Source organism: Chrysemys picta, chromosome 3 (genome assembly GCF_011386835.1).
Source record: "Chrysemys picta bellii isolate R12L10 chromosome 3, ASM1138683v2, whole genome shotgun sequence".
NCBI classification, from domain to species: Eukaryota; Metazoa; Chordata; order Testudines; family Emydidae; genus Chrysemys; species Chrysemys picta.
The window spans coordinates 151,732,465-151,755,420 of record NC_088793.1 but is presented as its reverse complement, the minus strand read 5'-3'; the positions used below and the strand labels follow the sequence as shown (position 1 = coordinate 151,755,420).

At 45.5% G+C, this 22,956-nt stretch overlaps 1 long non-coding RNA gene across 1 annotated transcript; it reads right to left on the bottom strand.

The window, feature by feature from the left end:
- Positions 1–10,661: 10,661 nt before the first annotated feature.
- On the bottom strand, positions 10,662–22,701 carry LOC135982061 (uncharacterized). The gene is made up of 3 exons (XR_010599268.1): positions 22,118–22,701; positions 15,642–15,817; positions 10,662–11,561 (listed from the first exon to the last, which is right to left on the bottom strand). It is a non-coding gene; the product is annotated as an uncharacterized LOC135982061 (long non-coding RNA).
- Positions 22,702–22,956: the final 255 nt, after the last annotated feature.

Below are 22,956 nucleotides of genomic sequence, written 5' to 3'. Positions count from 1 at the left end.
TATTATAATGCATACACAACAAGCATGGGTGTGGAGGTGAATTAAAATTCCACAAGCAATTTTAATACTAGTGTTTACGAACTGTTGAGTACTTGACTTTGCAACCTTAACAGTGTTCTTTTAACACAGTTTGTGTGTGTAATTTCCTAAGTTTTTTTCAAAAAGGCAATCTGAGAAAAAAACAGAAATTCCATCATGTGGCATCAAATTGACACCCACCTGGTCAGTAGTGGGGTGGAACCTTTAGATCCAATGTACAAACCTCCGTCACTTGAGCTAACAGAGGAACTGATAACAATAGCAGCTGTCATCTTCTATGTGGAGCAGCACTAGAGGAGAAGGAGATACAATCTTTGCCAGTGGGTTACAAAGATATCGTAAAATAATTGCAAGATTCAGGAATATTGGGTTCCACTCCAGATTCTGGAGGGGAGTGTGGTCTAGTGTGCACAGACTCTTCTCCATGTTTAACCCAAGTTTAACCTCTTCTGCCTGTCCCCTCCAACCTGTCCCCGTCCCAGTCCTGTCTCTTCCCCACTCTAGCTCCTTGTCTCAGTCCCATTCTCATTGCTCACCCAGTTCCAGTCACCTTTCCTCAGACTTCTCATCCTAGGCTTAGGCCATGTCTACACTACCCTTTATGTTGGCAAAACTTTTGTTGCTCCGGAGTATAAAAAATAACCACACCCCTGAGCGAGGTAAGTTTTACTGGCATAAGCGCTCATGTGCACAGAGCTATGTTGGTGGGATACGCTCTCCTGCTGACATAGCTACCACTGCTCATTTAGGTGATTTTATTATGTTGATGGGAGAGCTCTCTCCCCCCCATCCACATAGAGCAGCTACATGAGTGATCTTACAGCAGCAAAGCTGCATCGGTACAGCTGTGCCACTGTAAGCTTGATAGTGTAGACATGGCCATTGTCTCCTTGCCCATCCAGTCCTAGTCTCACCCACCCAGCTCACTGTCCAAGTCCCAATCTCAAATCTCCCCCCCCTTTCATCCAAAATCAATATCCTGGCCCAGTCAAAGTTCCCTTCCTCCCACCCCAACTCCTTGCCCCCAGTCTCCTTGTCTAGACAATCCCAGTTCCCCCACTTCAAGCTCTTGGTCCAATCTCTCTGTCCCCTCCCTCTCTACTTGCTTCTAGTCCCAGCCTCCCTTCCTGGGCTCCTTATCCAACCTCAGTCTTCCCCTACCCTATGCCCCAGCTCCTTGTCCGTTTCTCTTTGCAAAACCAATCCGAGTTGTCTCCTGCATCCCAGTTCCTTTTGAGATCTCTCTCTCTTACCCTCTCCAACAGGTTCCTACTTTCAGTTTCCTTCTCCAGTCAATCCATTCTTTGCTCCAGCACAACCCCCTCCCCCCAGCTCTTTGTCCAATCTCAGTGTTGAGATTTTAGCTGCTAAACTGAAGAAGCCTCTATTGAGCATGTGTGAACCGTGATTTAAAAAAAAAGCACGTGATTTTTCAAAGGCTTATAATGTGGCCAAATTTGGATGTGTTTTCACAAGGATAGCAAAAGTCACATCCCTGACACAAAGGCCATCCCCTGCCAAATTTCACGCCTCTTCTCCACAGCAGGGAGGTTCTAGAACATTTTAACGAACGTTTTAATTTCTTAACGGGGCAAAATACCGTATTTTCCCATGGCCTCATTCTCAGGAAATGGCTGAATCAGTTTGGCTGAATTTTTCCAAAAATATTCAGCTTCAGGCAGACACCCAGCATGTAAAACTGCAGTTCAAATGATTAATGTTTGGCAAAGTTATAAGCAACTGAAAACATGGTCTTCTAATAGGAAGTACTGAACAACCTTAATAACAGGCAGTGCTATTGTTTAATACTTATAAGACGTTCCATGCCACTTCTCATGGAATGTATCCCTTTAACAATTCCGTTCACAGAAATAAATAGTTCTCTTCCATGGTGGTTAGCACATTTTAAAAGTCATCACTTTATAATTTATTAATAGTCCCACTTCTCTTTCCTGGAACGAGCCGCACTGAAATATTTTCATACCATGCAATTAATTACCAGTTGTAACATTTTATGAGTCAGGGCTACAAGACAGGTGTCTGAGAAGGAAGACTAGATTATATTTTTACAGGGACGTTGACCCTGTTTACACTGTCACTGGCTTGATGTAAAAACGAAGATGCTGAGAAGGCAGAGACAGAGACGTACACTCTGCTAGATTTGCTTGTTACCACTGGGGTAATGCACACACTTTCCCTTTTCCAGCTAGCATCAGGATGAGATCCTGATTTATGGATTAAAATTGCAATCCATGCTCATTCTGAGGTAACACTTCTTCCTTCCTTCAAACCTGTACATGAAACAGGTCACAGACAGAGGGAAGTCTGAATCCTTAATCAGGTAAACCCAATACATCAGGAAGCAGAACCTCACGATATATCCAACATGCCGCTGCACCAAAAAATGGGACTCTGTACACACCTTTGTTCGCATGGAAGAGGGATGCCCTGAGCCTGTATCCAATAGATCACATAAATGGCAAAGTGGTACCCCCAGAACTTGATCACTGAATGAGTTATGGTCATAGAGAGGAAGACTGACATTAAAAGAACATATGAACTGCCAGACTGGCTCAGATGCAACGTCGATCTAGCCCAATATCCTGTCTCCAACACGGGGCAACACCAGATGCTTCAGATGCAGGTGCAAGAAACCCTACAGTGGACTGTTACAGAATATCCCCAACACCTGAGCTCCCAAAGTGTTTCAGAGAAGCTGGCCCTCCTGTTCCTGCTTGTCTGGTATGTCACAGGCATGGAAAAGCTGAAAACTCCCTTCAAAATCTGTAGTCAAACAAAAAGTAAATATGCAGTAAACATGGAACTAAAATGAGCAGTGAGTGACTCATCTTGTTCTGAGTTTTCTGCTTCAGAGTTTGCCAAGACTCGCTTTGAAAAACCAGGCCTTGCCTCCTGGGAGTACAGTGCCTCAGCAGATAAAAAATGTAGCACATGGCAGCGTGTGTGCAGAGACATGAGAACATTTCTGATTCAAATCCATGCAGTGTCTTCTGTGTGGCTCCTGGAGTCATGTGACACAGATGTCAAATGTACAGGAGGTGTGGGGGGGAAGACGTTATCAAATTTGAAGACTCAGTCTTTTAAAAAGCCCTCAAAGCGAGTACCTTTCTTATATAGCTTTGCAGAGTATAAGAAACCAGGGCAAATATTCTCTGTGCCCCCATGCACCCATACCACTTAGGATGAGCATATAGACCAGGCATGAATAAGAATGATTCTGCTTAACAGGAGACTTCACTGCACTATAGAAATAAAAGGTATAGATGTTAATGTCTGGCAGAATAAAGGATACACACAGTATGAGTAGGTTACTGTGTAACTAGCATTTGCAGATTTTTAAGGCCAGACAGGACATTATGTAGTCTGACCTGCTTAACACAGCCCATACACATTCACCCAGTGCTTCGGGCATTGTTGCCCTGCCATAGCAATAAACATGAAATGACTAAGCAGATGCCAATGAGCAGAATGTAACTCTCCACATGCACCAGAGTGCTGCCTAGCTGATAGTGTTGGGTAGCAGCCACAAGACAGGTGGGCAAAATATGGCTGCTTTTGTCTGCAATCATCTGTGTTTTGCTTTGAGCCAAAATCATCACATTTTGCTTCAGCTCAGCTGAACAATTTGGAGGATAAGACCCATCCAATTTTAATTGAGAAACCATCTTAAGCTCAAGTTTGCATGAAATTGAGGCCAGGCTTGTATAACCCATTGGTAAGTGTGTGCACCAGGTCCCCCTTGGTGCAGATCACAGAGGCTATGAGCCTGTCATAGCTCTAGCTAGAGCAGGGGTGGGCAAACATTTTGGTCTGAGGGCCACATCTGGGTATGGAAATTGTATGGCAGGCCATGAATGCTCACGAAATTGGGGGTTGGGGTGAGGGCTCTGGTGCAGGCTCTGGGGTGGGGCCAGAAATGAGGATTTCAGGGTGTGGGAGGGGGCTCCGGGTTGGGGCAGGGATATGGGAGGGGGTGAGGGCTCTGGCTGTAGGTGTGGGGCCAGGGATGAGGGGTTTGAGGTGCAGGAGGGGGCTGCGTGCTGGGGGTGGAACAGAGGGGTTTGGAATATGGGAGGGGGCTCCGGGAGCCACGCGGAGTCACAGTAAGTGCGGAGGGGGGCAAGCCCCTGTCCCCGCTGCCCGGCAGAAGCTCAAGGGTCAGATTAAGAGGTCTGATGGGCCGGATGCGGCCTGCAGGGCGTAGCTTGCCCACCCTGACCTAGAGAGCTTTAGCTCAAGCTGAAGCAGTTCATGCTTTTGGGTTAGGAAAGGTCTATACGTATCTAGTCAAGAATCCAGCCAGGCGGAATTTGACTAGTTCTCTCACTCTGGGCCACATTGCTCTCTAAATTACCCTGGTGCAACTCCGTTGTTGACTTCAATGACTGATGGTTTCAATTAGAAATGTTTGAATTATTCAGGGCAAGTAAATGATCAGATGAATTGAGCCCTTTTATCACGCACAAACCATCCCAATTTATGAGAATGTATTTGGTATCCATAATTATTCCCCAAAGAGCTGGGTGTGAATAAATGTCAGCCTCTGGGGTGTTTTCAAGCTATTCACTCTTAATTGCTAGCTCAGAAAAGTCCAGCTGTGGACAGTTTCTCGAGGACAACAATACAGCTTTACAAATTGGTAAACTAAACAGACTTGGTTTAGCATTTGCCCATGTCCTTTCAGGGAGGAATGTATAAAGTTCAAGGGACAAAGTGCACTGTGACATTACCTAGGGTACAATCTGGACTGATGGACAGCTGTGTCCCCTCAATTCTCCAATGTGGGGTGCCTTTTACATTGCTTCACTGTGAGTGCAACCACTCCTGGTATGCTTCCACACAGACTCTAGCATGTAAATCATTCCCAGCTATACTGTATGAGTGCTGTAGCCAGCCATTCCTGAATTACACTGCAGGGCAACACCAGCAAATGCCCAGTCCCAGACTGTCTCTAGAAATGTGTGTCTTGTACTGCCCAGCACCCTCCTGGACAATACAAGCTCTCAAAGTCCATCATTTATTAATAGAAAATGATATGCACAAAGTTTGTTATCCCAAATGGAGTTCCCCAAACACCTCAATCCAAACACACTGGTTTAAATATAACAACAGAACAAATTTATTAACAGAAAAATAGATTTTAAAGTGACTACAAGTAATGAGGCATATAAATCTGAACTGGTTTCAAGGAAATAAAATGTAAAATACACCTACACCTAACTTAACAGGCTGAATGAATACAAAGCAAAGGTCTCTCACACCACATGTTCCAGCAGTCTTACTGGCTGAACCTCTTTCAGTCAGGATTCCCCGCCTCCCCTTCACCCGGTCCAATCTTGCTTCCTTTGTTCTTCAGCAGTTGATGATGCTGGGGAGAGAGCAAGGGAGAGATGGTTTGGGGCATTTACCCTCTCTTCTTGTAGCCCTTTTCTTGTGCAAGATTCAGCTCCAGCTAATGTTCAGGGGACAGAAGGTCAGTGTGGCCAGGAACCTTAAGCTGCTTCCTTGTCAAAAATGTAGATCTTTTGCCCACACCCTTTCGCCTGTCAAAGAGTGGCCACTTAATCATGTGATGGTCCCTTTGAATGCGTTCACAGCTGGTGAGGCATTGGCTAGCCTTTTGTCTCTGTGGAACTTTGTGACTGCCCTCCGGAACATGTCCTGGGTAATATAATACAGTGGAAGCTTATATCCTTACACACAATGTTGCCACTCATATTTTACCAGACCAATAGTGATCAGCAAATCATGAGTTTTCAAATGATACTTTGCACAGTATGCTTTGTACAACATTTAACTTAGTCTTGTAAAAGTGGGTGAGCATAGAGGGTACAGCCTTCCACATGCATGCCTTATATTTATTGAAGGCTCATCTGTCTTGTGCCCTAGTTTTCACATTGCCAAAAGGTTCATCAGCAGTGTCAGGTAGGTTAGATTTACATCTAAAGCAATTGCAGGTAAATTGCACTTGGCATTAATATGGATTACACTTGCTGTGGCACTTCCAGGTTAGTCTCCTGAGTAGGTGACCTGGATCTCATTTCAGAAAGGTGAGGCGTTCATGAATTTCTGAGGCCTCATCTGCTTATGGACAGTTTCCACAATCATCTTCTATTCTAATCTACTCAGGTGTTTATACTTCACTTATCACCACAGCATCTGTGTGCCTTTCAGTAGTGCATGAAGCAACAAAACTACATATCTATCATGGGGGATCAGTTCTCTCATCCCCTCCACAGAAGAACAAGCATATGCAGTCGAGTGACTTATTGTGATAGGTGGTTTTTCTCTGTGTGAGTGTGTTTTAAATATACTTATTGCTATGCATTTATATTAGAGAAGACAAGGTCAAAGAAATGCGCGTTGCACTTGGAGTGCAAAGTGGTGAGGTTTGCAATGGACCTTTGTTCTATGGGGCGTTCATTCCACGGTCTCAGACCACCACCAGAGCAGGTTTTCTCTCCCCACACAGATGAGCTTTAGTCTTATTGTTGAGAGTTCCACTCGGCCAGAGGAGTGGAATTGTTGACCATGGTCTTCATCCCAGAGCTTTAAACGGTCTGATAGGTATCGTGGGCCCAGTCCATGGATAGCTTTGATGAGGAGGACTGAGACCTTGAACCTGATTCAGAATTCTATGGGAGCTCAGCGTCAGCGAGGAATCCAACAATTCTCCTAGGTTACAGACTGAATTGACCAATTGTGAATGTGAACTTTCAATCAAAGGAAACTGCACCATGGCTGCAAATTTCTCCAAATACTTTCCTCGGCCCACCAGTATCACTTCTGTTTTGCTCAGGTCCAGCTTCAGCCGGCTGTTTCTTATCCATGAGTTGATCTTATCCCAGCATTGGGCTGTCTTAGTGGTAGTGCTGTGGTCATATATGGTGAAGGATAGGTCGAGCTGTGTGTCACCTGCATATTGCTGGCACTTGAATCCATATTGTCTGACCAGTTCACCTAGTGATTGCATGTAGATGTTGAAAAGAACCAGAGAGAGAGAATAGATCCTTGTGGAACCTACAAGTGAGGGGCCAGTGGTGGAGATACAATTTCCCATCACTACTATTAGGGTGCATCCCTCCAAGAACGATTCAAACTATTTTAGTACATTACTTTGGACTCTTGCCATCTCTCTCAGGCGAGACAGCAACATCTCATGATCAACAGTGTTGAACTCTGCAGAGAGATCCAGGAGGATGAGAAAGGATGTCTGTCCTCTACCCATTGACAAGAGGACATCATCCATCAGTGCTGCTAAAGCATTGTCAGTTCCATGTCCTGGCCTAAATCCAGAATGTGCCAGGTCTAGAACGTTGGCTTCAGTTAGATAAGCTTTCCAGTGCGTTCAGTCCTCTGCTGTGCCCCCTACTGAGGAGTGGTGTAAATGGACCATTCTGATTCTCAGAATTGAGCCCAAATTATTTTTTCAGCTATACAAGTTGAAATCTGGAGTAACTCTACTGGAGTTACTTTGGATTTATACTAGTGTAACAAGCCCTCTGTGTAAACTGGGGCAGATACAGGACTGCTCTAAGTTATATCCACTAGGCAGCCACGTAGGAACCGTTCAGCTGATCCAGGACCGCCAGAACACGACATGTCTAGCCATACACCTCCCACACCTGGAATGCACCAAAGGTGCCAGGAGCAGGTGACAGAGCTGCTATGCCAGCTTCATGCCATGAATGCCCAGCTGCCACTGATTGGCAAAGGGGATGGACTAGTGCCAACATCTTTCCCAGGGAGAATAACTGGTCAAAACACTGCAAAAGCATGGGCTTGATTCTCCACTTCTTTGCATCTTGTGCCATCATTTACATCTGAGTCAAGTGAGTGGAAATTGGATGTAAACACCTCCAGAGCAAAATTCTCCACTGAGGGCAGCATTTTACTCCCACTTTCCAGAGAAGTAAATGACCAGACCAGGAGCAAGGCAGAGAAGAATCAGATCAATTTCGGGTGAGATTCTGTGCTGCATCTCTAAAAGGTGCAGCAGCAGCACCCATCTTGCAGCCCAAGGGGAGGAACGCATGTGGTGGTTCTAAGCCAAGTTTGCACGGTCCTGATCCTGGTGGCTCAGTGGTTCATGGTGTAACTTAGGCTGCTCTGGGGGCTGTCTAAATTGCAGTAGCCTTCTCAGGCAGTCCTATGAGCCACAACACTGCCTCAAATCTCTGCAGCGCTTCATGCTGCAGCTCCACCCCTGACACCCACCCTACTCCAGGGTTTGTGAGACGGTCCTTACAAGGCAACCTTATTGCTGATTTCCACCGTGCCTGTGCAGTTCTCCCCTGCCAGCTCTTTTACCTGGTGCAAAGGGGCTCAAGAGGGTAGAGGATCTTGTCTCCAGCGTTTGTGAAAAATCACTCAGATTCCTAACGTCTATTTGGTTCTAATGTACCCCTTGTTAGTCTCTACTCACCAACATTCATGTGAAATGCTTCTTGCTGATAGGAATGTCAGGGGAATGGTTGTTCTTCCTACCACTACATATATTTGCATACAAGTCACAGAACGGCTGTATGAGAAAGAATGGTCACTATTCATATTGGCTAGTCATTAGTCACCATTTCTTTTGTGCTTTCCACCTATTTAAAAAATATCTATCATACAGCAAGGGTGTTGAAACAATAACGTGATCAATCACAAATCACTAATAGCAAAGAGCAACAGTCAAAGTGAGCAGAGTATGAACAACCCGTGGGATGATATTCATTCATCCAGATTATGTGCAAATAATGAAAACATTTGCTAAAACTAGGATTGGTCGGTGACCGATTCATGAATTTAAAAAGGGACTAAATTCACTGGCTAATTTATTTGCAGTAAAGAATTCTACCATCTTTTGAAGGAGAGTTAGAAGGGGAGCAGTTATGGCTCTTTAATTGTAGTGGTCAGTCCTGCACTACTCAAAAGAGAAAAACCACTATCTGGGCTGCTAAAACGCAGCCACAGCAACACTACCAAACACTGTATTCATTTCTAAAGTGCAGAGGAAATGTCTGCAGTAGGAATGTAATTACCAGAGATAGGGTTACCTAATAATTAATCTAAGTGCAATTCTAATTGGAAAGGCATTTCCTTGCTGTCATCCCATGGGGGTGCATATCTTAAATGAATTTTTAAACCAGGGGGAAAAAAAGCCATTTGTAATCCAGGCCTAATGCTCAGTTTGTTGCTGTTCTCAGATTAGAGGAGATTATCACCGATCAAACCCCTTTCATGGAAAAGAACCTTTTAAATCCACCTCAGCATTGCCCTTATTAGAAAGGAAGGAGAAAGGCTCCTTCCACTGGGAATGAAAAGAAGCCCTTAATTCATAACTTGTCAGAAGAAAGGTGCTTGCTTCAGCACTGAACCCGGTTAGTTATGGCTCTAATTTACACAACTGCAAGTCATCTTGGCAAAAGAGATGATACCTTTAAGTAATAACGAACAAGCATGCAACGGCAGAATAATAATCGCAGAATGAAAAGGTTACAGCAAGGAACGTGGTGAAGTTAAGTGCCTGCTCTAATTCCGCTGGGTGCTGTAACAACAGGGATCTGGAGCTGCACTTACAATATAAAATAACATTAGCATGGCAATTAGGACTTAATGGTTTGTGGAGGGAACTCTGCAAGACTTTATAAAAACATCCAAACTCGGCTGTATTTGAGTTTAGTTTCACTCTCTGTTTTTCTGGCTGTATCATCATCATCATCTTCAAAGGGAGGCTTCTCTTAAGATACCATCTGCAATAATAGAGGTATCAGGCCAGATCCTCAGCGGCTGTAAATTGGTGTGACCTCAATTGAGGTAGGCCAGATTATGCCAGTTGCAGTATCTGGCCCATCATACGTAGGGAGGAAAATGCTGACCCTGGAAAAATCCAGTTGGACTTGGAAGCAGAAAAAACAAGTCAGTAAAGGTAGATCCACAAAGAAGACAGACTCAGTGTTGCAATGCCTAACTGTTAGGTGCTTTGGCACCTAGTGGAATCTACAGCCCTGAGTTAGATACCCAGGCTCCTCACAGAAGCTATGGGGAGAGTTAGCTGCCTAAGAATGAAATTCACAAACAGCCAGCAAGCTGAACAGGAAGCCACCTACACTAGCCAATAACAAATGCTGAGGAGACTGGTGGGGCTTAGCCCTCGCCTCTCAAAAGGAACTAGGTGCTTAATGGAAGGTGCCTTCCTGTGTGTGGGATTCAGAGCCATGCACCCTCTCCTGGAGTTAGGTGCCTAAGCCAGGTCACTTTTTACTCAGAAGAAAACAGAGGAAGTGAAGATGGTCTCCTTAAACCCAATAGCCCAGTGGTTAGAGCACTCACTAATCCCCACTCTGACTAATGAGGATCAGGGACTTTGAACACACATCTCCCACCTCCTAGGGAGGGGCTCTCTCAGTATCTCCTGCTGAAGCAGTTCCACTTTGTATAAAATACTTACATAATCAAAATAACCAAAAGATAGCACGAGTGAGAGGAAGGGAGAAAAAGCAAAATCCACCCCAAAACCGCTTTTTAGAATGTGTTAGGAAGTCGCAGACCACTCAGATAGGGGAGGTGCAAATGTCTATAGCAAAACAGAACCACAGAGTTAGAGCTCATCAAGATTTCTTGAAATGTGAGTTTTATTTGAAAATGTTCAGGTTTTTTTTTTTTACCACTTGTAGAGCTTCTCAAAAGTTTTCCATTCATATTTTGAAATTTTGATATTTTTCAGATTTTTGAAAAAAAAAAAAAAATCCCAGAATGTTTTTTTCCTTAACACCTCGACAAACAACACATATACGACACACTGAGCAGAAGATGTAGCCTGCAGAATACATATATGTATGTGGTGGAACTGGGTATGAATGGGGTGAGCTGAGACATATGCTCAGGCTTGGATAAAATAAGATCTGACCTAAAACATTGCCCAAAATGGACATGAAAAAGTTGTTTTAATTGTCCCGGTGGATCTATGTGTTTCTGGTTGCTGGCACAGCTGTGGTGCTGAAATATGGAGAGAGGGGCTATTTTTCCAACCCGAGTGAGAAAGAGAATGCTAGGAATCTCTCAAGAGAGCCTCTTCTTGCAATCCAGTTTGTATTTTGGTGGATCAAAAAGCTCTGATCACATATTATCCCAACTCCTTAATTGTGAACTGCACCAAACCAATGAACCTACTGAGATTTGCCCAGCATTCATTCTAACACAAGTGACGTTACAATACTTACGAAAGAATTTGTACTTTGTAACATGCTATGGCATCATGGGATGTGATGTGAAACTGAATTTTACTCAGCAGAGTTATGTTCTGACACATCTTGGGTACTACAGGCCCACGGCTATTCCCATTAAAGTCGATTACCAAAATCCCATTGACTTCACTGGAGAAAGAAATAGACCTCAGGAAATTAAAGATGCAACTAGGAGGTGTCCGGTACAAAGAAATGTCTTTCCTGATCTACTCTTCTAATGAAGAAATCTTTGTTGTATTTCAGTCAGTTCCAAATTCATCCATATATTTCCTAAAACAGAAAAAAAAACCCACCAATATATGACAAAAGGAAGAAAATAACAACAGAAACCCCAGTGTTAAGTACTTAGGGTGACCAGACGTCCCGATTTTGTCGGGACTGTCCCGATATTTGCTCGTTTGTCCCGCGTCCCGACCAATGTTTGGTCGGGACACTGGACAAACAAGCAATTTTTGCCCTCCGCTCTGGCTCGCGCCCCCTCCCTCGCCCCAACTCCGCCCCCTCCTTCCCCCATTGGATAGCTCCCCAAATCCTCGGCCTGGCCCCACCCCCTCAACTGCCCCATTGGATCCCTCCCCAAATCCCCGCCCCCTACCGAAGCACGCCGCATTCCTCCTCCCTCCCAGGCAAGCGCTGGAGGGAGGAGGCCCGGGGACAGCGGGATGAGTCCGGCCTGGCCCTGGCCCAATCGCAGGCAGGAGGGTGGGGGGTACCTGCAGGGGGGCAGCCCCGGGTCCAGCCTGGGGAACCGGCTCCCTACGCGCCCATGGGTGGGGGGGCAGCAGCTGTCCGCGTGGGGACTCTGGTTCCTCGGGGCTTCACCTCCGCCACGTGCGCTCCGGCCCCGGAGGGGTGTAGTTGGCGCTGGGTGCCAGGCAGATGCCTCTGCCTGACACGCGGCGAGGGAGAGGCGGAGTAGCAGCTGGAAGGGCCGGTCGGGCTGCACTCCCGGGCCCGCGGGGAGCTGAAGCCTGCCAGGGAAGGGGCTGCCACACGCTGGCGCGCCCGCGGCCAGCCCAGGACGGTCTCCGCGCAGGGACTTGGCGGGGGTGCTCCCCCTGTCCGTGCCCATCTCCGCGGCATCGGGCTCCGGGCAGGGGTTGTTGCATCCCGGGACCCGGGGGCCGCTGTTTACCGGCACCAGCCTAGGCGCTTTCCGCTTGTTCGTGCTTTTTTTTTTTTTTTTTTTTTCCTCCCTACCGGCTCCGCCCCCTTCCCCCCCCCCCCCCCCCCCGCGCGTCCCGATATTTCGCCTCTCTGATCTGGTCACCCTATAAGTACTGAAGAGGGGATAATATTTACTACTCAAACAGAAATATCCTGCAGCAATGAGGGAGCTGGGACCTCATAAGAGTCTTCAAATGTATTAAAGGCTGTTATAAAGAGGACAGTGATCAATTGTTCTCAGTGTCCACTGAAGGGTGGACAAGAAGTAATTAGCTTAATCCACAGCAAAAGAGCTTTAGGTTAGATATCAGGAAAAAAACTTTCTAACTACAAGCATAATTTAGTATTGGAATAAGCTTCCAAGGGAGGTTGTGGAATCCCTGTGTTTGGATGTTTTAATAACAAGTTGGACAAAACATCTGTCAGGGATGGTCTACGTTTACTTGGTCCTGTCCCAGAGCAGGGGGCTGGACTAGATGACCTCTCAAGGCTACTTCCAGTCCTGCATTTCTAGGATTCTACAACATACCCTCTATATTTATATAGCAAACATGCAAACAGGCTGCAATGGAATTGGTATAATAATCATAAAAACAAACAAACAACAACAGAGAAGGCCACATCCCCAGCTCTGGTTGGGCCATGCTTAGCAATTAGCACAGGACTGGGGACGTGGGGGGCAAAGGTGGCTGCTTCTGAATCTCAGCCCAACCAAAGGGTGAACCAGCTACCGCAGTCCTCTGAGCTGTTTACAGTAGTTCCATAGGGACTGCTCTGCCAGCTGAGGAACACTCGCTACCACTCATTTGTGCCCCTAGCCATGCCCCGAGCCCACCTAGGAACACACTCACAGCACAGGGACAAGGAATAGGTGAGAAGTAGCCAGTAATGCCTGTTAGAGACACTTGTGATTTCCTTTGCATTGCTGGAACAGGCCTTGGTCCAAAATAGCTTGATGTTGGTGACACGCTATTTGATAGGGGGTTTTGAGCAGGTGTGAGGTATGGTCCTGGAACAATGTGGGTGTGGTAGAAGGCAGCTTTTTTGTAGTTAGTTAGTGGGCCAAGTTGAGTTGATTTCTTGTCTAAATGTTTGCCTTTTAATGCTGCTGGGGTATCATGCTGTAATGCCAATTACACCACCAGCCCCTTAGAGCCTTTGCATTAGTGTCTTTTTATTATTTAAATCCAAATAAATAAAAATAAATGAAGGGATGGAGCCAGGGGCCAAGAGGGCTTTTCCTCGGCATCATAAATATTCATGTTCAGGACAACCTAGTCAGCCAGTTTAAGTATTATCCCCATTTTTACCGCAGAGGAAAGAGAAGTTAAATGAACTGCCCGGGGACCACGGAGGGAGCCAGTGTCAGAGGCCAGAGAAGACTGCAGGAGCTCCTCGATGCTAGTCTTAGACTCAGATATGCTGATCTCTCCCTCTCTCTTTAACGTTGCTTGAATAGTTAAACAGTTCCCATGTACCTTCCATATCAGAGCTGGCTGAATTTCAAGAGTCCCATTAACCTCCAAATCTTTATCACCCATAACCGGCCCTTCCCACTGAAGGCAGACATCTGACATTAAACAGACCTAGTTGTTTCCACTTCACTGCATGGTCCTCTGCTGGAAGCAGGGCCAGTGCAAGAGAGAAGAACAGCCAGAAGAGCAAGGCAGGCCTGCTGAGAGGATTTAAATAGGAGCTTGATGTCTACATTCCTTGCAGGATCTGGGCTGCAGTTTTTATGGGCAGGCAAGATCTGTGGGTAGCAATAGACATCTCCACTCACCTCCATTCTCTCACATCCCCATCACAGCTCTGGCCTGTGACATTTCTAATAAGCCCATCACTACACCTCTAGGCATCAGCATGGTGAAGACACAAGGGAGACCCAAAAGCAAGTTGCTACTGCTTTGCTGAAGTGGAAGGGCAGAAATTTACTATGCAACTTCCATTATAAGGTTCACTGCCCTGGGAATGGAACATGCCACCTAGGACAGCTGTTCCCTACAGAGTCTCCTACTATCTCTTCCCTCTCCCTGTTTCCCTGGCAGGGCAAGCTGCCATGGCTGCATGCAGCTCAGCTTCTGTGTTGTGGCAGGCTACTGCTCGGTAGCCACCTTTCCCCTCTGTGGTTGTGTCTCAGACTAAATTTATATGGATTTTCTCCTTCACACTATGCACGGGAGGAGAAAATTTGGCCCTAAAGTAAAGTCAATATCAGTGAGTACATTACACCCAGAGAAACAGCCCTGTTTGGTGCATTTGATAACGGGGCTGATTCTCTGGGTGTAATGCACTCACTGATATTGACTTTACTTTAGGGCCAAATTTTCTCAGCCCTGTTTGGTGCATTTGATAACGGATTGCCTAATGTATCCCTCTGTCAAGTACGCCCTTTAAGTGGGCTTCCCTGCTTTTCACTCAGTCTTCTGCTCTGCTGCCTGGAAAAGAATCTCTTAAACAGATCTAGTCCACTAGCTGATATATTCCTTTAAGTGGATGCCACTGAAGCAGGAGGGATTGACATATTAAATACCAGAGCACTGTACTACTGCCTTTGATCTCTGAATCAAGGGAAGCAAAATAGGATTGTCCAGCCCAATCGCTCAGCGCATTAGCTTGCACAAGAGCTCTGAGGGTTAGTCCCTGGAGCAGAGGAATGCGGATTTACTTAGTCTTGAGAAATGTCAATATTAGCCCCTGTGCTACTGGTTGGCATTGAAGTGACTAGCGCACTGCAGCGGTGCTTGGGCCTTGGGAAAGGAGATGAACCTGGCACAAAAGACGGCAGATCCACTTTGCCACTGGAGCAGTTAGTTGGGTAGTGGTTCTCACCCTACCCTGAGGGATGGGCTCAAGGTCCATAGCCAGGCACTGTAACTGCTGGAGCCCACGTGCATAGCATATGTATTAAAAGACTATATGGCCATACTTGCAAAGATATCATGGGAATCGATGTGTACACCAGTTTAAGATGTATGTCCCCAAACTGTCAAAACAGTTGCTGACAGAGTACTCATTGGCTCTTCCTGACCCTGGACTCTCAATAGAGCATTGCCCACAAACCCCATATTCTATTCCTGCCAGCTTGCTGGAGGATTACATCCCATCCTGTCCGGTGATGGCTTTGCCTTGCTCACAGAAGTTTTAGTTACCTCCAGATCAGATCAACACAATGCGCTTTACCTGGAGCTCAGAGCATCCGTCTTAAACAAGCTGCAGCTAGTTCACAATGCAGCAGCCTGGTTCCTGGGCAGTGCACGTCTTCCTGGCTGTATCCCCTTTGTACGCCATAGGCTCCCTATTGAAGATCATTCCAATTTTGTGATCTTGGGGCCAGCTTTTTAGAGGTATTTAGGCTCCTAAAGATAAAGATAGGTGAAAATTCCACTAGGTGCCTAAGTGAAGTACTGTAGATGCCTAACTCCCATTGACCTTCAAATTCCTCATTGCATAACCTGCTAAAGTGCTTCTGAAAACCTCACTAGACACTTAATTGCACTCAGGTACATAAACATCTCTGTATATCTGGCCTTTGGTGTCCTTTTCACCAGGCCCTCAATGTTCTGGGACCAGGATCCCTAGAGGACTGCCTTGTCTTCCTGATCTTTGCCTGCCCTCAGCAACTCTGCTCCTCGGGAACAAGGGACTAGTCTATCTCAAAGGTGAATCTGAAGCACAGTAGACAGGACTTTCTTGGGGGCTGGCCTGACTGTGGGCAAGTTGATTCCCAGGATCTAAGGGTGACCATCAACCTGACCACCTTCAGGTCCAAATGTAAATCCTATTTCTTTAAACATGATTTCCAGCAAAGCAATTCAATCTATTACCATCTCTAGAACCATGGGCGGCAGGTATAATAGGCCAGGGGAGGCTATGCCTCCCCTAACCAAGGCCATGGCCCCACCCATGCTTTGCCCAGAGGGCAGGGCTCCCCCTCTGCCCCAAAGCTGGCTGGGGCTCAGCTCAGCCTGGCGGCCTGGAGCTCAGGGCTTGGCCGGCCGGCAGGTTGGGCTGGTGCTCTGGCCAGCTGGCAGCCCACAACAGTTCAGCTGGGGCTTCTCTGGCAATGGGGAAGGGGGAGCTCAGGGCGCTGGCAGGCAAGGGGTAGGGAGGGGCAGGGCCTTGGGCACAAGGCCCATGGTCTAGCCTCCCATCACTAGAACACACAAACACAGGGTAAATGTCAAAAACCACTTGGGGAAAGGAGAGGACACTTTAACTTACTACTGATGTAAGTCACCTTGTAATTCTGTATTATTTTAACTCTACTGGGTGTTCAAATAGCTGTGAGATGCAATACAAGTGCAATACAAGTACCTGAATAGAAGAAAACCCACTAGAATATCAGGGCCAATGGTCACTTGAAACTATTTCAGTGAAAGGATTAAACTTTTATGGAAAAAATTATAGCATCTACAGTTATTCTTGCTAGTATAAACATTCAGAAGGCTGTCAGTCCTCCTGCTTCAGGACATAAAGATCCCAATACTGCCAACTCCAATGACTGTAATGCAAGTCTTGCTATATTTGATGTCTTTCTTAAAACCTTAGCTCCTGGAGTCATGCTATTCTGACAATGTCAGCTTCATTGTAAAAATAAATCAAATAAGTCTCTAGCCCTCTTGGTTGTGGGGAGAAACTCCAGACTAAAGGCAAATAAAAAGAACCCCACAGTCATTATTTTTAATATCTCATGATTTTGGGGGGTTGGGGGCGGGAAGCTGTTTTATGAAATGTGAATGCTTGAGGTTGGCTGTTTTGTTCATTAGATTGGGCCAGGAAGAAATTACATCCCTTTTCCCCTTTTCAGAGTAGAGCATTACATGGTCAGAAGCATCCTACTGGCCTGCAGTCTTGAGTAGCATCTGTCAGGGTTGGAGAAAGGCCATACAATCATATAGCAGAGACAGGCATAACACGATCCAATGGCTGGAAGTTGCTAGACAAATTCAGATTGTTACATTTTCTTGCTTTATTTCCAGTGAGCGTAATTAACCATTGGAACAATTTACCAAATGTCACGGTGGATTTGCCATCAGGGTTCATTTTGAAATCAAGATTGGATGTTTTTCTAAAAGATCTGCCCTAGGAATGATTTTGGGGGCTGTTCTAGGTCCTGTGTTATGTCTAGGTCATACTAGATGATCACCATGATCCCTTCTGGCCTTGGAATCTATGAAATTAGAAATTTAAAAATCTGCTAGGTCACATAGTCCATCCCTAGGACAGTGCAGGGTGGTACCCCATAGTACCTTCTCTAGCACTCTGTCCAATCCAATGTTAAATGACTCAAGCTACGGTGTTCCCATCATTTCCCACTGCCTGTTAGACCTCACCTCTTGGCTTAGTATAATAGATTGCACCTTTGTTCTGCACCAGTGTGGCATTCCCCGTATTCCTATCTTCTAAGCCATTAACTGGATAGCAACTTGCCTTCCGTGCTAACGAGACAGGATTTTACAGGACAGAAAAAGGTTTAAGGTTAACTAACCTCTTCAAGGAGATTACAAGTAATGCGATGAGACACACCAGTTGAAAAGGGCCTTTGGGCTCCTGTGAATGGGAGCAGCTTGGCTTAGCCTCTGCCCCTTCCCCCCCGGGACTTCGACACTCAGAGGACAGACAGGCATGTGGGGGTGTGCCCTGCTGGCACAGGAGGATGTTGGCTTGTTCCCATTAGTGCGTGTTTTGGAGCCATCTGGTGTGAATTAGCCAGGATTAGAGACATGACGAGGGCCAATCCCTCCTTGATGTTTGTGTGATGTCGATTTACTCCTTGTGAAAGGCAACTTAGAGAGTGCTCTCCTCACATGCTAGGAACATTCGAGCAATGAGGAGAGCCTCTAAGAGCAGAGGAAAGACATTCCCTATGATCCCACTTGGATGGGTAAAGCTACTTCACAGGAAGGCCTTGCTCCTGATAGCCCTTGGATGGCGCACAGTACCAGAGCAGTTGGGGGGGGGGGGGAAGAGGGGGCACCATGTGGCCACAAGAAAGGATAAGCACTAGTTAGGGTTGCCAGATATCCTGTTTTCAACTGGAACAGCCAGTTGAAAAGGGACACTGGCAGCTCCAGTCAGCACCACTGACTGGGCCATTAAAAGTCCAATTGATGGGCTAGCAGGCTCCCTATCTGGCTCCGCGTGGCTTCCCGAAAGTGTCCAGCATGTTCAGCTCCTAGGCGAATGGGCAGCCAGGGGGCTCTACGCACTACCCCTGCCCCAAGCACCAACTTTGCAGCTCCCATTGGCCGGGAACCGCAGCCAATGGGAGCTGTGGAGGTGGCACCTGTGGGCATGGGCAGCATGCAGAGGCTCCCGCCCCGCCCAGCCCCTCCACCTAGGAGTGGGACATGCCAGATACTTCTGGGAGCCGCCTAACGTAAGCGCTGCCCAGCCAGAGCCCACACCCTGAACTCCCTCCCCTGCCTCAGCCCTGAGCCCTCTCCCGCACTCTCAATGCTTCATCCCCAGCCCCACCTCAGAGCCTGCACCCCCAGCACAGAGCCTGTACCCCCTCCCGCACCCCAACCCCTTGCCTCTTCCTAGAGCCCTCTCCTACACCCCAAACCCCTCATCCACAGCCCCACCCCAGAGCCCTCACCCCCTTCCTCACCCCAACCCCTTCCCACACCCTGAACTCTTCATTTATGCTCCCCCCCAGGAGCCTGCACACCCAGCCGGAGCCCTCACCCCCTCCTGTACCGCACCCCCCTGCCCCAGGATGGTGAAAATGAGTGAGTGAGTGAGGGTGGGATGGATTAAGTGGGGGTGGACCCTCAGAGAAGGAGTGGGGCAGTGGGCAGGAAAGGATGTTCAGTTTTGTGCGATTAGAAAGTTGGCAACCCTAGCACTAGTGTAGCCAGCCAGCTATATTCAGCAGCCGTCTGTCTTACATTCCCACTCCCTTACACACACAAAAAGGATATGACGTGCACATAGAAGGGCTTAAGAGCACTTCCTATCATGCCGATAAAGCTACCTGCTCCCGCTTTCCTTTCCTCGATGCTTGCCTAGTAGCAGGACTAGCAGCTCTCGTTACTACAAGAGTGGGATCCCATGCACGCCCCATCTTGCTCACCCCTTTTTACCTTACACTTGTATACATAGCACTCCACACCTAAGGTGTGCAGGATCTAGCAGTAACAATCAGTTTTGCTTTCCTCATACTTTGATTTATGAGGGGGTCTTTGTGGGTGTACACACACACACACACACACACACACACACACACACACACCTCTCGACCTAAATTCCCCTACAAGCTTCAGTTGCAGCAATCTTCTTCTGCCCTGGTGCACTGTAGCACTATTACTAGTTCCATCACAGAGGTGACTGCATTTCATTGGTGAGTGAAGGCTTTACAATCAATAAGGACTTAGCAAGGTTAGCCCAACTTTGACACATACACTATAGGCGTGATTGCCAGAGACGCTACAAATCCACAATTCCAATTGAAGTCAATGTGGGGGCTCAGTGCCTGTGAAAAAATAAATATCCAGCCCTATATGAGCACACACATACAGTGCACAGATGATGGAGAGATAGCTATTGCCATCTCAAAAGCAATCAAATTGTGAGTCAAATTATGCTTTTAGAGTGAGAGCTTTCCATGCCTTTTTCATGGGTGAGTTATAAAAAACACGGGGGGGTGGGGGTGGTCGCTCATGCAGATGCTGACATAAGGAAGACCTTGGGCAAGTCTGGAGAAATGAACATAAAAAAGGAAACATAAACACTGGGATGAATATGAAGACTAAAAAGGCTCAGAAATGTCACAAATGAGGGGAGAAATATTTTCTCGTTTTAGGATTCTATACAAAAATAGATTTTAAACATATCACAACCATGATGTAAACTGGGTTAAACATTTGCATAGTTTCAAGCGACGTTTATGAGACCAGAGCCTGATCTTGCTTAAACTGGTATAAATGTGAAGTAGTGGAGGATAATGGAGGTATTGCACATTTACTCTGTTGCACCAGAGGGCAAAATCTAGGCCAGGATATACATTATAATTGGAGGGGGTGAAATTTTAGCACCAATTTTTTCCTCTGAAAAAGATACAGATTTGGTGTCATTGAAATGATTTGTGGGTGTGCGTCAATTAGCCAAGTTTTCATTTTGAAAAAAACTAAAAGAAAAAAAAAATATAAAAAAAGCTTCCAAACAGCCTGTTTTGATATTTTCTAAATGAATTTTTTGAATTTTCAGTTTGAAATGAATCTCCTTTAATTAAAAAAAAAAAAACACAATTTTTTTAAAAGCTCAAAATCAAAACAAAGCACTTCAATACTGTCGAAACAAAACATTTCATTTGACCTGAAACTACTTTTTTTCTGAATTTTCAATGCACCGAAAATGTTGATATTCATTCTGACCCAAAACTATTTATTTTTCATTTCAAACTTACCAACAAACAGAAAAGGTCTATTTTTCAGCCAGCTTTAATTATAATGACATCTGTATACAGCCCTCTTTGGCCTCCAAATATCATCCCCTTTCTTCTCCTTTTTGTTGTGTGCGTATGCAGCTTCAGACCCCAATCATAAAGATAAGTATTGATTGTTACAGCTGATAGAGCCAGATCCTCCGCTGGTGTAAATTAATATAGCACCACTGAAGCCAAAGTGGATCTGGCTTCAGTTTGCACATAGCATTCATAGAGCTGGTTGAAATGTTTTTGTCAAAAAGTTTTTTTTTTTTCCAGGGGGCAAAAAAATCATTTTGGTCAAAATTTCCCATTTTTTTGACAAAAGAATGGAAACCCCAAACTGATATTTTACTGTAAAAGTTTTTGGGGGTTGGTAACAAATTTCAGGTTTTGGTTTTCAAAACCCAATTTTTTAAAAACCAAAACCAGGACATTTTTTGTTTTGATTTTCATCAAAATGCCTAAAATTTTAGTGGGAATTTTTGAAACAATGCAATATTTTAAAAATTTCCCATTACAAGAAGTTAACAGTTTTTAACCAATGTTAATCTTACACTTCCATTAAAAGAACAATAGCCAGATGGTATCTTTTTGACAGGTACTATATTGCAATACATCATTTGATTGTTTTATGGTGTAAAATTTGCTGTGAAATGTATGTGTGTGTCTATGCACTGGGCTATAGATAATTTGATCACCAAATTATCCAGTTCCGTTAAATTGGTGCAAGTTGTGTGTGTAGACAAGCCTTCTGTGTTTACTTCAATTGTATGCTCTTTGGGGTGATGACTGTCTTCTGTTCTGAGTTTGTACAGCACCTAGCATAATGGGAACTTTGTCCATGACTAAGCCTCCTGTGCATTAGCACAATACAAACAAAATAATAAGAATAGTAAGTATTGGAAAAAGTTCTGTCCTCTGGTTCCTATCAAAGTCTTAGCCTGTCTCCATATCCTGGAAATATGGATCGAAATATTTTTGGAGTTTGCCTCCACTTGGCACCTGTACTTACAAATGAAACAATTAAGCTTTTCAAAGATTCCCCTTTATTTTGCAACAGCCTCCAATATTTTTTAAACAGCATAAATGGGGCTCCCAGACTGAATGACAATGGGCACCTACCAATACCTGGAGCAAGTAAATTTTAAGTGAACTCAAATGAAATATTTAAGGAACACAGGAATTATCATACCAGATCAGAACAATGGCATATCTAGTCTAGTACCTTGTCTTTGTAGGTCCCAACTTCTATTGTTCATGGTCATTGCAAACCAAATTTAACTCTCGTCTTCTTTCTGAAGATAAGGCCCTTTCCAACAAAGTGGTAAGCACCCTCAGCTCCTGCTGAAGTCAACAAGAGGACCCCATCATAAGCTTTATACAGTGGAAAAAAACATTGGAAAAGGAGAGAGAGATATTGGTCTCTGGCTTTTCCACTGAACTCTGTCTTCAGACTGCATGAAAAGCATTTGTGGTCTGTCTCCAGTTTTATTAAGTAGTGCTTCATAATGCTTTGCTCAGTCATCTGTTACTTAAGATAGAAAATTGCCATCATTGGCACTTAATAAAATTAAAAACCAGCTCTGTGGGTATTTTTCTTAATTCCTAAGCTGCATGTGTCTGAGCTCTTTTTTTCCTCCTCTTCCTTCCTCCTTGTTTATTTCACTGATCTTGTTGTTGATGCCACTGCTGACTGGTAAGTGGCAAAACAACACTGTTGTCAGTACAAATTATCCTTTGTAGGGAGGCCAGCCAAAGGCTGTCATTGACCTAATGAGGTGTGCCCAATCAGCATGAAATGCTGCTCCATTTCTGTCCCCTACGTAGCAACCACTTTATAAGAATGATCAATTCTTGGATGGTTTAAGATGAGGAAACAAAGAAATCTGCATAATTACTCTGCCTGTGTGATCTCCAGAACAGCTGTGGTGAGGAAGGGCTGTAGACCACAGGGGAGAAGCATAGGAAAGTCTACAAGCTGAGTCCTTTAGCATATTCTGCCATTGGAATTCCAGCACTTGCCTCTCCTGTTTAGCATCCACCCAAGTACCAAGGAATTAAGGG